The 16323-nt window shown below is 42.4% G+C and overlaps 1 long non-coding RNA gene and 1 other non-coding gene across 2 annotated transcripts in view; both read left to right on the forward strand.

The window, feature by feature from the left end:
• The window catches only part of LOC139772722 (uncharacterized), a 102961-nt gene extending 95634 nt beyond the window's left edge, over window positions 1-7327 (forward strand). The window contains exon 3 of the long non-coding RNA XR_011718189.1: window positions 6928-7327. This is a non-coding gene — a long non-coding RNA (uncharacterized lncRNA). The remainder of the gene's footprint in view (window positions 1-6927) is intronic.
• A 5443-nt stretch (window positions 7328-12770) lies between these two features.
• Trnal-uaa (transfer RNA leucine (anticodon UAA)) lies at window positions 12771-12854 on the forward strand. The gene has a single exon. It is a non-coding gene; the product is annotated as a tRNA-Leu (tRNA).
• The last annotated feature ends 3469 nt before the right edge of the window (window positions 12855-16323 follow it).

Genomic DNA, 16323 nt, shown 5'->3' on the forward strand with positions numbered 1-16323 from the left:
TAGATACGCAGTAATAAATCTCTCGGCGACCTATAGCTGCAGGGGGTACTCTCCGTTACGAGCGAGAAGGAAAGAGAGAAAGAGAGAGGGAGTCGGCAATCATAGTGCATCGGATCGTTTTTCTCGCGTTAGATACACGCTTTAAAACGCAATCAGCGGCACTCGTGCGCAACTGTGCCGAACGCAATCACGATCAAATCTATCGATCTCCTGGCCGATCATATCAGCGCGGGCGCGCGCAAAAACCCTTGTACGTGGACAATCAATATTGTCATTTAACAGTTCGCGGAGCGCGTACCCACTTTCCATTTTCTTAACGAATAGACTTTGCTAGACACACCTGCGCGCTGATACGTTCATTCGCCTGCCAGCGTTTACAGTTATTCCCTCGCGTTTGTGTTTTACGGCATTTTAGCCGCGTAATATATCTGCCAATAAGAGAAGCTAATAATCTGGGTGCGCTATGTTTCTTAATAACGTAATAAAAGTCTAATATCGTCTAATATCTGCGCTGCTCCAATATAACGCAAATGGAAAAGGATAATCTCAAATTGCTGCGATCGATAGCTCGTGCGCGTTTTAAAAAAAGAGGAAGATATCCAAGGCGATTCGTGAAATACGTTTCAAGAAATAATTCGACTGAATCCATGCAAGTTTTTTCAGCGTCGTGACTATGCAACTTCCGCGGAACGGAGCCGCGGGCTGCCGTCAGGTGAGCCGACGCGATGGTACCCCGCGTCTATCAAGGCCACTGAACTTGCTACTTGAACCTAGAGCGCCGCAACGGTGCGGTTTTTGCGGTCGCGTAGATTTTATAACGTTTCTCCCGGTCTTAGCCCGCCTCCTCCGGGGAGCTCTCCCTGCCGCCTGCCGCCTGCCGACCACCGTCCCTTTTACAGTGCTCTTATTAGCGCCGGGGTTGTGTACGCACTTCTCCGCCGCGGCAATCTGCCGAGATGGTAATGATAACTCGCTCCTTGATTTCCTGGTGCGGCTTGCTGCACGGCACGAGCCCCGACCTGCTCCGCGCGCGAGCGCGCGGTTAATGGATGATACGAAACAAAGAGACGAAGAAAGACGAGAAGACGACGGCGCGGCCGACACGCCCTGGCCACGGGGCGAAATCTTCCGAGAAGCGGTCGTGATTACCGCGCGCGAAACTCGGAAGCTGCTCCAGAGCCAGGGCACCGTTTTCATAATACGCCAGCTCGATGAGTAAACAGAGAGAGAAAGAGAGAGGGAGGGGAAAGAGAGAAAGAGACAGAGAGAAGGAGAGACCAGTTCGCAATAATTATCAATGGCAGTGAGTAATAACTAGGGAGGGAATTCGAGCAAGAAAATATCGAGCGCAACGTATATACGCAAGAGCGATTAGAGAGTTTTTCGTTATCGCGCCTCGCGAGATCTCCTCGCGCGCTCTCAATCTCACGTGCGATTTCGCGCGACGCAGTAACACGCGCGAAAGAAGACGAGAGCGACCGTGCGTGCCGTGTTTTTGGAAAATTGTACGGCACGTCTTGTCGCACACAATTGAGCATCTCCTTCTCGAGAAAACTTTCATCGGGATCGCATAACGGAAAGGCTATAATAAAACAGAAACTCTACTCGCAGCAGGATTGAGCACTTGGGATTTGCTCGAGCATTCGAATGTTTAGCAGCGGCTTTTCTTCTCGGTCGGGCGATTCGTTTTCAGCGCGCTTCATTTACCGAAACGTTCCGCTCCCTCGAAAGGAAGGAAGAAAGAAAGAAAGAACTTTTCACAGTGAGGGCTCGGGAGAAATTCTCGCGAAATCTTTCGCCGCCTCATTTGAGGCTGCCTACGAAATACGACCTACCCGAAGTCTGTCAGAGCCTGACAGATCCAACGATTTGAATATTGCCGAGGAACTCGGTCGTTGCCTGCAGAATCGCCCCGGCTCTCCTCCCGAGAGATCATTGCTTCCGCTCAATTGTCAGAGATTATCGAGCCGTTACGCGCGATTCTTCTTGTGCCGAGCACCTCTCGAATATTTTTAGCCATATTTTGTTCTTTCGCATTATCTTGCATTCAAAAATAACAGTAAAGTGGCACAATGGAAATTTTTTTTAAATAATTAGTATGAGAGAGAGAGAGAGAGAGAGAGAAGAAAACTGAGATAATAAATCTTAAAAACAAATGTGACTAAAATAAATATTAATCGGATGTTACATATTTAATGAAATTTTAGAATTGCTTGTATAAAGTTATAATCAGTAACATTTAATTAAAGCAATGAAAAGAATTTCAAGCATGTCGGCGATTTCTCTAGGATAGCGAGTACATATTACAGAGAGTATACTCGGTTTATGAGAAATATTCTGCGATAACCGGTATGAAAAACTAAAGTAGTGGATAAGGGCTTGCCCGGCTGTTGCGTTCTATTTTACGCACTTTATCCTTGTTGTTCACCGAATGTTAAATAAGTGATGCATTAGGCGCATCATGCGTCAAACGGAACGCACCCTGTAATGGACCGGAACGAGCGGAGGATTCCACCGCGATCCAAAGTGCGCGTATTTGTACTCTACTTTGTGGCAGCCGAACGCAAAAGCTCCTCTCCTCCGCTTTCCTGTCTCCCCCAGTGGCGTTTGATCCCATCCTCGAAAAACCGTGGCTGCGCCGTAATTAACGATTACAAAGTATTTCGTACAGATGATTATCAGTCTGCGCCGGATGCACTGGCAGTCCCACTCCATAACTTCCGAGACTTTGATGTGCACGCCGGCTCTTGTTTCCTACCCCATTGTGCTGGCTCTTACAATCGCCCGCGACGTCTATATATAGGGTGTTAAGAAAAGAGTTTGAAAATTTAAAAGAGCTTAGCAATCGGCTGAAAAATTAAGGGGATTCGTTGGTATTCCTTTTAATATACATATATTCTCTTATAGATTTTGTATCTCGTAATAATAATTTAAATAATTCTACCAATTGTTCTTTGCTATCTAACACTTTTTAAAGTATGATCAATTGTTTCTTTTTTGTTACATACGCGCATCAATTCTAGAATTCTAATTCTAAAGTTTCAGAATGTAGATATTTATATTTCTTATCAATAATAAAAACCAAAGAATCTTAATTAGTCAACGTAGGATGATTATTAGGATATTAGTGGTAAGTAAAAATATCAGTCTTATTGACATATTAAATATATATTCGAATCACTTTGCACTAATTTTATATGTATGTATATGTATACGTTTGATACATTTGTTGATAACACTGACATCTTTTTATTTTATACTGGTTTTATTTAATTAATTAATTAATCAAGACTTCTTGATAATAACACTGTCATATTTTTATTTTGTACTGGTTTCATCTAATTAATTAATTAATCAAGACTTCTTGATTTATTATTTATAAAATAATATACGATCTTGAATTATAAAATTCTTTTTTCCAACACCCCGTAGATATCGATGTGCGAGCGATCGTAGCTGATGCTTGTGCACACAGCTGGCATAAAAAAAACCCGCGATGTCAATGAAGCGCGAAATCGCGTGCGCATCATTCTATGCGCGACTTGTTCGTCGAGGGTACGGTGTTTTAATTGGCGACCCGCCGACGCAGCGCTCTTTTACGCGCGCGCAAAAAAAAAGAGCCGAGTATCATCTCACGATACGTATGCATTTCCATCGCGTTCCCGCGCGCCGATGCACTCCGATATCTTCCGTGAAATTACACTCGGCACTCGCGCATTTAGCGAGACGTGATTGCCGAGAATCGGGGTGGACACTGTAAGACCACAGTGAGGGTTGGACAGTGCTTTTAAGCTACGATAAGAAGAGCGTAACAACGTTTGACAAAGTATCGGTGGCACTTTGGACTCTGTGGAAATGTGAGATGACATACGGCTTGAGAGGTGATTATAAAATAGCGTCTCAGATAGAGCGCCTCTTCGCTCGGATGGATTCGAACGAAAGCCTATCAGCCGGACGCGACTAATTAGGCGAAATTAAGACACGTTTCCGAGTCCGATTCGCGAATCAATTAATGACTGTCCTGCGCGGCGCGATAGCGCGCAATTTGCGAACGCGCGTTTGTGCGAGCAAACGATGGGATATATATATTTTACCGTGCGGGCACAGAGAGATAGCGGATGACGAAGAAAGGAAAAAATTTTGATGATTCCGCGTATCGCGACAGGAAGTATCACTGCACGCTTCTCTCTAGCGGCTCGGTAAAATCATTTATTTACCGTCGTCCGGCGACTCGCTATTAGCGCCAAATGCATAGATAAAGACTAAAACTATACATTATGTACATTTCAAGCTGTACCATTTAAAATAGTTCATTAAAATATCATTCGTTCCATTACGCTGATAGTAAAAACATATTCGCACAAATGCAGAACTAAGTGATCCTCTTTAAAACGGAAGGTTGGCAATGCAAGAAACAGTATTTTTACAAGGTTTAGATACGCTTCCATATGTAAAATCAAATGACACATTGTAACTTTAGTTTTTACTTGTATCGAATTCTTCTAATGTGCCATAGTGATCGAGTATACGAGTACCCGAAAATCGAGTTTAACCGTCGCAACGAATTATCGTCAAAGAAAGGGACCCAGCAGCAAGTATTACCGCAGACGGGGGACATTTTATCGCAAGCGGATTCTACCGTTTCGATTTAGAGGATCCGTGCGAGAGCTTGATTACGCTGCACGGTAGCGGCCATAAGCACTGACGAAATTAATGACGTGTCAGGATCATAATGGCGCATCATCATTCCGAGGCGAGGTGTATAAAGCATATGTTTTAAAGCTTCGAGTAATCGTGCCATTAAAGTAGGACCAGGGAGATGCACAATGGGCGGCGGGGCGGGGCCGTTAAAGGGGCGCGATTAAATTTAATTATCAAATTTTACGATTATTCGGGGCGCGAGCACGTAGCGCTCACTTGCATGCGCGCAACGGCAAAGGGTTGCGGCGCAAAAAAGCGTACTAGAATTAGCCAGGACCAAGCTTTAAGGACCCAAATAAAACCATAAAAGTGGGAGGACAAAACGTATAACGGGTTCTCACGATTGCTATGCCAGCGACCGCTCGTTCGCCTAAACGTTTCTTATAAACCTCCGTAAACTTCTTTGGCGAAGTGCCCGGCTGATATATCACAACGTGTATTCTATCGCACGAGTGACAGTCAGAGTTACGAGGTAAATGCGCAGTATCGATCGAGAAAGGGTCGTTTTCCTTATTCACTGCGAGAAGAATGTCTATTTTCGCTCGTTGAAAGAAAGAGAACGGCTAAATAAAAACATTGAAGTTAAAGCCTGATGAATGTAATCTAAAAGTCTCCGTTAACTGCATCATTCCGCAAACGAACGACGAAGAATCATGATGCTGTTACTTTTAATTTAGTTTAGTAAGATATCACACATTAACTATTACTATATGTTAATATTTGTTACTTTATTTCGCTTTTTGCATTAAAAGAAACGGTATTTTACGTTAATCGCGCGTGACAGAAGAAGGGACAAGTCGATTGGAAACAGTTAGAGCGACGTATCTCGTTAAACGGAACGCTATGATTAAATGGCAGTCCGTAACGCTTTTTTACAGCGGCTGATCGCCTTCGCTCTTTTACGCGGCTCATCAAAACGAAGTCAAACTGTCGGATCGGGCTTTGTTTCCGATGCCGCACGCACGGGGCCCGGGCGCTCGAAATGTCTCGCGTAAACCGAGGCGAGGGCTTAATAAAGCCAGGAATCCAGACTATTTCGTTCGTTATCCGGTATTTCGTATCGGAGATGGGCGACTGTTTACAGCCTCTCGGTGATCCTGCGCGAGGACAAAGGGACAAGGAAAAGGGAACGAAGAGAAAGCCGACAGGGCGAAATAAAAAAAAAAGAGATGCGCGTTTAACGTACGCGTTTAATGACAGGTTAGAAACAAGCGGGCCCTGGTCGGTCTGTCTATCGGGGACGAGTCTCTTTTGGCAGTAAAGCGAGTTCGACTTTATTGCCCGGAAGACTTCCACGCCGGCCGCCGAACGATTTGGACAGTCGGAGTTCGGGCGTTTGGCGACCGGTGAATTTCCGGTTTATAAGCGTGTCGTAAGAGGGCCGCGTAATGCCGCGCCGTTAACGATTAACGATTCATTTAGGAACGTTTAGTACAGCGAACGGTGCTGCTACGGGAGTGCTATTTCGGACGGTTCCTCTCTAACGCGCTGCGATATAACCGGACCTCTCTCTGTGATCGCGTGAACGTTTACCTACAGAACGACACATGTGGCGAGATCGAAAAATGTTAGTTCAGAATTTGCTCTCTACACTGTGTTAGATATTCATAAATCTGAATTAAATAAATGGAATAAATCCAATAAACAATGGATGTTATTTGCAAAAAAGTACAATGCTTATTTTAGGACGATTGAAAATTATGTACGAAATTATTTGCAAAGATGACAAAATTCGAAGTAAACATACGGAAGCATGTTAATGCTATAATTTCGCAATTTCTTCCGCCTGGCCATTAGTATCGCGTTAAACCTACTAAAATACATCTAGAGAGCAGACGACGATTCGACGACTCGTTAACGTCGTTCATTGCGCTCGTATAACGTGTCCATTTCTATCAGCATGGTAAACAGAAAATCGATCCGAAGAGCTAGTTCCTCTGCTCATTTATAAAATAAAGAAGAAATTCGACATATTCATCACGATGAAGCACCTCGACAACGAGAATGGCATCGTTCGCCTGTAATTAATAAATACATATTTAGAACTCAATTATTATCTCATGACCATTAAATCTTTCTAATTTAATTCACTTCGCTCTCCATAATTCCTATCACTCGTCAATTTCCACTCGACTCTCGTCATTTCTCTGTAATTATATACTCGTCAAACAACAAATGAAGATTTCAGCTATTTCGCAATTAATTCGATTATTCCCTATTTTACAGTGCCGGCACGGAGATCCAATTAGCGCATCGCCAATTGCGCGCGATACAGCCGCACGCAGTGACATAAAGGCCCGCTGGAAATAAACTACAGGTTGTTCACACCAGTAATAATCGGGTTCTTGTTCGGCTGCGCCGCAATTCTTCACTTACTGAGACAGCGAATGACGAAGCAAGAGATATGGAGATAAATGATGCGCAATGGTGGACACTGCGTCCGTCGCGGCAGATTACCGTAACCTCGATCGCTCAAGCTCGCAATCACAATAAAGAAAAAAGAAAAAAAAAGAGAGATGTCTCCGCTCGCAAAGCTTCGTCATTAAAAGCAGCGCACGAGAGCGGCGCGTAGCCGAGTGCCCTTACGCTTAAGTACATATGAGAATATTCCGGCGTTCTCTCGCTCTCCCGCAATCAATCTTATCGACTGCATTCTCCCGGGTCATTCTACCGGAGTAATCCCGGCGGGACAAAACGACGCGGAGCCGTCAGAGCGTCGATGAAAGAACGCGACTTCTCGGAAGCTGGCCGCCGTCATCGCGGCCGAAGGGAGACGCAGAGAGAGAGAGAGAGGGAGAGCAATCGGCTAAAACCGTTCGCTAGTAGCATAAATCGCGTGCATTTAGCATCCGCGATTTTTCGCGTTTACGTGTAAACGCCATTAATGCGTCACGCGGATCATATCTCGTGCCCATAATAACCGCGTGCCCGCGCGGTTCTTTTAAAAGCGCGACCGTACGAGGAACGATGTCGTCGTCGGCCACACAAACCTTTTTCTTTCTCTCTTTTCCCTTTTTCTTCCCCCTATCGTCTTCCTCACCGTTAATCCGTGGCCGCGTACGCGCGACGATGACGGTTTTACACGTGAGCTTTATCGCGGCTAGAGCGCTCGCGCAAGCATCTCTTAACGCCTTTCATAGTTGGCACGCTCTCGCTCTTAAAGCGATTGCGAGCAGGTACTTTGTCTAAAGTACATTCGCATAAGACGACGTAAGTGCAAGAGATATCATTACGCTCTCGTCCTCCCTCCTTCCGCTCGTTCGTCGTTGACCCTTCGCGACAGTCCATTTACCAGTTTTGTACCGACGTACACATGTGTCACGTTCCCACCCCACGGCGTTTCTTTTCTCGACGTTCTGGAGCGAGGAAAGACGGATATAATGCCGGATAAGACGGATTTCCCAGAGATCCGCCACTGTCGCGGGTGGTCTTCGAAGTATTCTCGCGATTTTGATATAGCTAAAATTCCAGCATAATGGATAATGACGCGCGCTATCGTCCCACATATAAGAAAATACTTTGCATATATTCCGAAAGAAACTAAAAATGCGAAATCATTTAAATTTAAGAGATATATCAAAAGCCTTGTCTCGATCTTGTATGTATTAGATGTTAGGTACTTATATGTATATTTCTTGAATCTCTGAAGGTATTAAAAAATAATAAAAAATAAAAATAGTTAAAAGACAACGATGGCGATATAATGTTGTGGAAAACGCTGAGAGCCGACTGTTCATCAATTTGAATGTTACTTGCCGATCAAGAGCGGCTCGAAACTTAATTCTCACAATGCTTCGCAAACAGAAAGCCTCTTTTTTGCGGGGTATCTCGACGGCGTACCTCGTCCCCGGTTGATGCTCGTTCTTTATTCGCGTCTGCTCCCTGGCGAGCCAGGAAAGCGCAACGCTCAGCCATAAGCAGTCGGTAGGATAATTAACCCTTTGAGGAGTCTGTTGCTTTGACGATTTTAATAATCTTAAAAGACAGCGGCTTCTCTGATTAATACTTTAGCCCACGCGGATCCAATCGACAATGCTTCTCCTCGTCGTGTGCATCATCGCGACGCGACGCGATACGCTGTTCGGTATTATCGTTTCACGATCCTTCGTGGTACATTATCATGAGAAACTTATACGCGTTCATCTAGTCGATTATATCAGTCTTCTGATGGTACGGTTCTTGTGCTACTTCCTTTTTATTTTATAAAAAAATTATATTTATTATTATTATAATTTTATATGCTACATCTTTTCATTCAATCAAAGAGTAATTGTGATAAATTATGTACGTAAAACCATAAAATTATATCAATATTTTTCGTAAGTTCTAAAATAATATAATTTATATATAATTCTACTCCAAGATATCCTAGCAAATAACATAATTCAAAAATACTTATGGTCAAAATATAAACTGAATTTCTGTTCATACAGCGACAGAATAAATTATAAAAATTCCGAATAAGGCTGCAGCGACAGATAATGCGTAATTATGTTGATAAATCTCAGCGGTAAGGAATGCGATAACAATATCAAGCCGGAAGCGTACGTTCAACTTTTGTAGCGTACGATACCTTTATGTAGGTACTCATATGCCACTTTGAAGCATTGACATAAAAGCACTCCCATGCGGCATGACGTAAAGGACGAGCCGCGACATGAAACGACCCTTAGTAGCCGATAACACACGTGAATTATTTTCAAAAGCTAATTTTTGCTACGTCGGGTTGTATATACGTACTCAAAGTCAAAGGACGTTGTTACATCACCTTTCCGGTTCAGCGATATCACATTCAGCTTTTAACAAGCAAAAATGTCACTACCTTTTCTACTATATGTCGCATACATGTATACATATAAAAGAGAACAATAGAGTGAACAAAAATATTATAAAGAAATTAAAATATGGAGAAAGAAATACTATATTTTTTTGTAATCTACTAAATAATATTGTTTTATTTGGAATTGAATCCATTTGCGCTCGATCGAGTTCAGAAGATGTTAATTATGACAAACGCGATAACGTAAATTCTAATTTAAATTTTTCATTCCGCTCTATATCTCGGATACTTGAGCAGTAATTTAAAGTGTGTTAAGGATTGCATAATAGCGTTGCGTTCATAAAGCACGCAGTGGTCACATAATGTTTATGTATAGTGATAAGATGAAAACTCCGAGTGAATAAAAATCACACAACGGGAGACTGTTCGGTGAGTGCGATAACCCGCCGAGTCGAAGACGATTACACAAATCACAGTCGTCGATAGACACAATCAACGTTTACAAACAAATTACTTGATCAATCACGCCCGTACAAAGCCCTTCGTTCACTCTCCAAGCGTGCATTCGCAGTTTCTTGCGTTATTTCTCGTCAGTATTATCTATCAATTATACTGAATATTTGTAGCCGAATAAATAGCATTCGTTTCTATGAAGCATGAACTAGCTTGTTGCACGTGCTCTATTTCTGACACAAATAGCTTGTCGAACAAACAAATAAAATATTTTAAATGCCACATTCTTAAACTTGTTTCAGACGATTTGTAATTTGCCATATATAATAGTTCGATTTCAGAATTCTACTTATAATTTTGTGTCCTATAATGCATAAAATATAAACTACCGTTTAAAAGTTTGGAAGCACTATTTTTTTAAGAAAAACAAAACAGTGGTGCTAATATTTTTATACATACTTTTATAATTTACTTTTTCTTAAAAAAGTAGTGCTTTCAAACTTTTGAACTGTAGTATATATATTGGAATACACATGTATGTATATCAAAATACACACAACATATAAGATTAATAGAAGAAATCGAGGAAGAAATAGAATTTTATCCTGAAATCTGGCGCAAATTACAAATCGTTTAAAATCAGTTTTATTTGTTTTAATTTATTGCAAATAATGCGAAAAAAATGAAACATGCAGTGTCGGCTAAAAATAGCAGAAATACCTACAATGGTTATTTATAGCTAACTAATTTGGAGATAAATTGCTCTCGTCACTCTTGGCTCCAAGTCTTCAAAAGAAAGATAAAGTTTGGCATATGGCAGCCTAAATAGAGAAAGTCGAAGCGCGGTTAACAGCTGGGGCCTGCATTCTGAGACACACGTGCTCGCTCGAGAGAAATGTCTGTTTCGTCTAATTATTTTTCTGCTACGGCTCGAACGACGCGGACGTGCTTTTGACAAGTAAACCCTCGCCATGACAAATGTACATATTGAGATATTGCAACGGCTATTTCACGCGAGATAAATCGCCGTGGAAGTAAATGAAATATACATACATGATGTTAATGTATCTCTGAATTAAGACTTTCTTTAATTACATTCGTTAAGTTCGCATTTTTCTACGCATAAAATCGAACAAGATGTCACGTATATACGCAAAAGACGAAGCGTTTTTATTCCTTTCGAATCCGTAGCTCGCGAGACGAATCGTTATCGGCGATCATTACGATTCCCCGCGGTGCACAATAAGGAAGCCCCCAAAGCGTGCGTCGGAAGTGGAAGCGAACTCGGAGCGATTTAAATATGAAGTGGTTCGGGATCCCGGCGCTCGACGCTCTCGAGGAATCGTCCAAGTGACGGAGAATGATTACGCTAATGACACGGCCGCGGGGCGGTCGACGAGGGCGGGGGTGGCGGAAGGGGATAGGGACGCCTTAACAACGGGATAGGTGCAGACTGGTACGACATTCCGCGCGGCACGCGATCCCAACATCAACAACATCGACTGCGCCTCGCGAGGCCGCGCCGCCGGCAACGGCTGCGGGCGGCGGGGTCCGCGATATGCCCCGGCCACTTTTATCGGGGTCTCCCTTTTTTATTACGTCGCCACGGAACGTCGCCACGGACGTACGATTTCGCTTTTATTGCGTATACATGCCTGCCTCCTGGACGTCGTGCCCGTCTCGCGCTGACTTATCGTCCCCGCCACGCCCGCACAGGTGCGCCGCGCAAGACGGAGGGGAAGTGGGGGGGAGTCCCCCGTGTATGCATCGGCGTGAAACGATGAAGAGCGTGGATGATACGCGTGCAAATCCGCGGTGCACGGTGTTAAGTGTTAAACCGACATGGAAACGGGTCATTGGACTCTCGTGTATGCAAAGGGCGAGGAGAAGCGTTTCAGACGGCGACGGGTATACCGCACGATGACACGCAGATATGATCGTTCACGGAATGAGCTATTCCTCTCTTACGAACCGTGAAGATCGTATATTTGGCATTCCTACGTGAGAAATCAACAAGATTTTCATTTCTTATTATCTTCGGATATCATAATATTCCGTTATATTCTACTGTCGTAATGTTGATAAATACTAAAAAAAAAAAGAATAACGATGCCGTTTCGAGAAGAAAGGTCGTCTGACACGCGCCAGGAGCCCTTCTCGTGAGGAACGGCAGATTAGTCGATTACGATCAAATTTCACAAGTACCAGCTACTCCCCCCTCCCCTCGACTCGTCGTTAGTCACACTGTGGAACAAGCGCAGTGAATAATGACGGTATTATTCAAATAGTCGCGTCGTGCTTCACAACTTCCGTGATTTTTTGCAGAAGCACAAAGACAGAGCGGCGCATTAGCGGTCACGGGCAAATTACCGTGTGCTCGCGTGTGCTCGCACGGAGAATTCATGTGCATTTACCTATGCCACGCGGCTTTCCTATTCCGTCGAACTCGTCGAGACATTAGGCACAATTTGCAGGAGATGACTAAGCAAAGTAGAAAATAATAGTGATAACAGAATTAAATATCCTATTTGATTCTGCTAAAAGTAACAGAAATTAAACAGAATTTAAAAAATGTATCTATTATTCGAAAATATTAATTTATATTTGCATTCATTGTCATATTCTCAAAATATTCGATGTCACGTGACGTCCTAATTACAATGAAACGAAGAAATAAGATCATTCTCAGATGTTAAATTTACATAAAATAGTGCAAACAGTTATAAAATGTTATTTTACCAATTGTGAAATGAGAATCATAATAATTGTACGGCACAAACATTACAAACGTAGTGGGTAGGTTATCTATTGACATTTTCACTCGGAACTCATTGAAGCTAGGTTGGCCGAGCGGTCTAAGGCGCCAGACTTAAGATCTGGTTCCCATCTGGGAGCGTGGGTTCGAACCCCACACTTAGCAAATTTTTTTTCTTTTGAAGTTATCAGTAATTTATAAAACAAGCAACAATGAAAGAATTGCTTGTCTGACTTAATTTTTTTAATGGTATACTCCATTTATATTTTTCCAGACGTACGATTAAGATTGAAATGCAGTAAATATAGCTGTATAAATAATTTATTCTTGTTTTTCTTTTCTAAAGCGTCATAAAATATTCGTTACGCTCAAGTTTGCAATTTGTCATTAATTAAATTTCGAGCGGGCATAACGCGATTTCAAGACATTTTCGCGAGAAGATTAATGACGGTGGCTTTTGACGTAATCGGATTCGGAATGACTTCGGTCTGAAGACTGATGATGGTGATAATTGCGCCGAGTACAAATGACTCGATGAATAGTCATAGGCAATTAGAAAACGCGAAATAAACCGATGCGATCTCGTGCAGTATCAACTCCAAGCGACTAATCTCTCGATAGAGCTAATAATAGCAATTTTATACAGATTAGATTATGTATGTATGCCAGCATAAAAATTGCCAACAGCATATGTCACATATATATATGGTATGTGTGTGAATAAAGTTAATTTAAAAAAAATAAAAATCTAAAAAGAAATTAATTAAAATATATGTAATATAAAGTTGAACAACATTTTACAAGCATATGAGAGTTAGATACAAACGTCTCACTTTAGGGACGCAAAATCCGGCGTTTTTATCGATCATTCTCAAGCGCTATTTTTAGACTGATCGGCGTATCGGAAAGGAAAATCGGCCGATTAAATGGAATTAGCCAAACGACAGACGACGTGGACCCTTTTCCCAAAAGACCCGGACTTGACACCGTAAAAGTATCCACCCTATGCCACAGGGGAGTTTTCGAAAGAAGAGAGAAAAAGAGAGCCGGATGGCGGGAAGAAAGAAAAGGAGCGAGAATCGCGCATTGAGATGCCTGTCACAACAATTTCGCTGAAAAAGCACAACACGCTGACATAATGTCGAGACACCTTGTAATTTCATTCCGCCGCATCTGTTGTCATTCTCACGTTACCCCCGCGAACTTCTCGACTTCGTTCGAGAGTGCGACACGAGAGGCATCTCGTAATGTGAAAAAGAGAATGGAGAAAAAAAAAAACGGAAAAAGATGAAGGCAACCCTTACACGCGGGGTACACAATGGAGCTTGCCAGAGTCCCCTGCAGTTTAGTACTCGCTGCCAATACCGCGGTCGGATTTCGAGATCCAGGTACCACAAAAGAAAAAAAGGAAAGCTAAAAAAACGGAATGCGTACCTGACATTCAGAAAATGTTGTTTTTCCTTCTTTTCTGTATCTCGCTCAATAATATTTTACTAAATTTATTATTTTCTCAGATATTTGACGATCTTAACAAACGTTACTAAATAAACATTTTTTATCTACAGTCATGCAATTGTATAATTCCTAAAGGGATATACATTGAACTTAATACAATGTTGAAAAAAATATAAATAAATGTTTTACTTATATATAATATTAATATTGTTAATAAAGAGTACGTTTAATCGTGCCTGTTAATCGCAGGCTTGAAAAGTACGATATGTCGAATCTTGCTTGCTACATATATTTATCTGTGAATTCAAACATTCTTATTGTTTTTTCTACACTTTTGATCTTATACTGTTACGTGACTTTAAATTCATATCATAGTGATTCGACTCGAAAGAGAACGAAACATGAAGATAAAAATTCGGAAAGTTAGGTTCGAGAAAAATGCTTCTCGAACCATCCCTTGCGATTGCGAAAGGAAAATCGTATTTCTAATGCTCGGGCGTCGCGTGCCCGGTACTCCGTGAAATCGCATTACCGGAATAAAGAATATTAAATTATTCTCCGTTCAGTCGGACTATCACCCCGCATCAGCGTCATCTTAAATCGCAGCTTAAAAAATGTAATTTCCATCGTAAGCTGGATGAGCTGGATGTTTAGATTCGATCGTTCTGCCATGTACCCAACGGAAAATTGTTTCGCATTAATTACGAAGAATTAGAAAAACTTTTTTCGCGGAGCTTCGAAACCGAGCCAACGATTTTCGGACATTAGGAGAACGGGACAAAAATTAATCAAGCGCCTTCTCGAAACCATAAATAACGATTGGAGGTGGCCGGGGCAGCGAGTGTACCATGCGCTCAGACAATGGATGACAAATTGTGTGAAAGCAAAACAAACGGTGGACTAGATTGAGCCGGCTAGTCGGTTCGGCGGCTTTGCCATTGTCATCAATATAACTGCGCGGGACATAATCTGGCGATAGCGACGTCGGCCAAGAAAAATGGACTTTTTCGCCAGTGTCCACCGTCCTTTCGCCCGAATTGCCCGTTCTACTGCAAATTATATTCCACCCCGAATCGTCCGTTGCAATAATCTCGAGTCCAGATCTATCTCCATCGGTATATTGCAGTAGATTTGTCTTCCTGAAGTTTATTCCGACATGTTTAACTGTATCATTTCTATCTCAGGTAAAAACATGTCTCAAAGTATATCTAAGCATATTAACGCGATACTAAATAAAAAGCGAAAGACCATGTAGCTTATATTAGGGATGGTACAATAATAAATTGTATTTAATGCATAATAATGTATAAATATGTATATATTCACGCTTAATAAACTTTATCAACTTTCCTGTGTTTACATCTCGTTCATGACGAGCTAAAGCGTATTCCAGACTAGACGCTTGTTCAAAATATCCTGAGGCGAGGTAAGATCATCGTGTAAGGTTATCAGCGACTAGACGTAAACAAGGGACGTAGGAGGGTTACAGCGAAAGTCGCTTTGTACTAGGGGGAAGATCGGATCGAGGCCGCGCGAGAAAAGGAGCGCGGCAATCTTAGCGTAGCAGGACACCGCCGTGGCGATCGTAAATGTTTAATATCGTGATTAAAGGCGCTGGCGCCTCTCATTATTATTTCAGTCTAGAGGACATTTCGCTCGGTCGCCTCTCTCTCCGATCCCGTCGCGTCGTCGAGTTTCTTTTCAATTCTCACTTTCCAACCGTCGGCTTAAAAATCCTCGCGAAAATTAGCCGGCTAAATATTTAAAGCGCCCCACCGTCGTCTCCAGGAAGCGCAGGCGACGAAGGAAGAATGAAGAAAGCCGAGGATACAAAAACCGTCTGTGCCAGCAGCATTATTATCTCCGGACTCCGGCACGGAGACGAGCGCGATCTCTGACGGATTTTCGCTCTGCGGATATTTTCATTCATCGCGCCCCGTCACTTCCCGCTGCACTTCGTGTCATCGAACACCCGCCACGACTTATTGTTCTAAATATTCTCTCTATGAGTTCACCCTCGCGTATCTCCGATTCGTCGCGGGGTTGAGAGAACCGTGAAATTATTTCGGTATAAATTAAAGTTGCTACTATTCGGTTGAAGATTGAAATGAGATACCGTTTTCGTATAGCATAAGCAAGATAAGCTCTTTAAATACTTCCTGTGTTTGTACGAATCTAA

Source organism: Temnothorax nylanderi, unplaced genomic scaffold (assembly GCF_030848795.1).
Source record: "Temnothorax nylanderi isolate EJ_2023f unplaced genomic scaffold, tnyl_v1.0 TNYL_tig0053_pilon, whole genome shotgun sequence".
Lineage (NCBI taxonomy): Eukaryota > Metazoa > Arthropoda > Insecta > Hymenoptera > Formicidae > Temnothorax > Temnothorax nylanderi.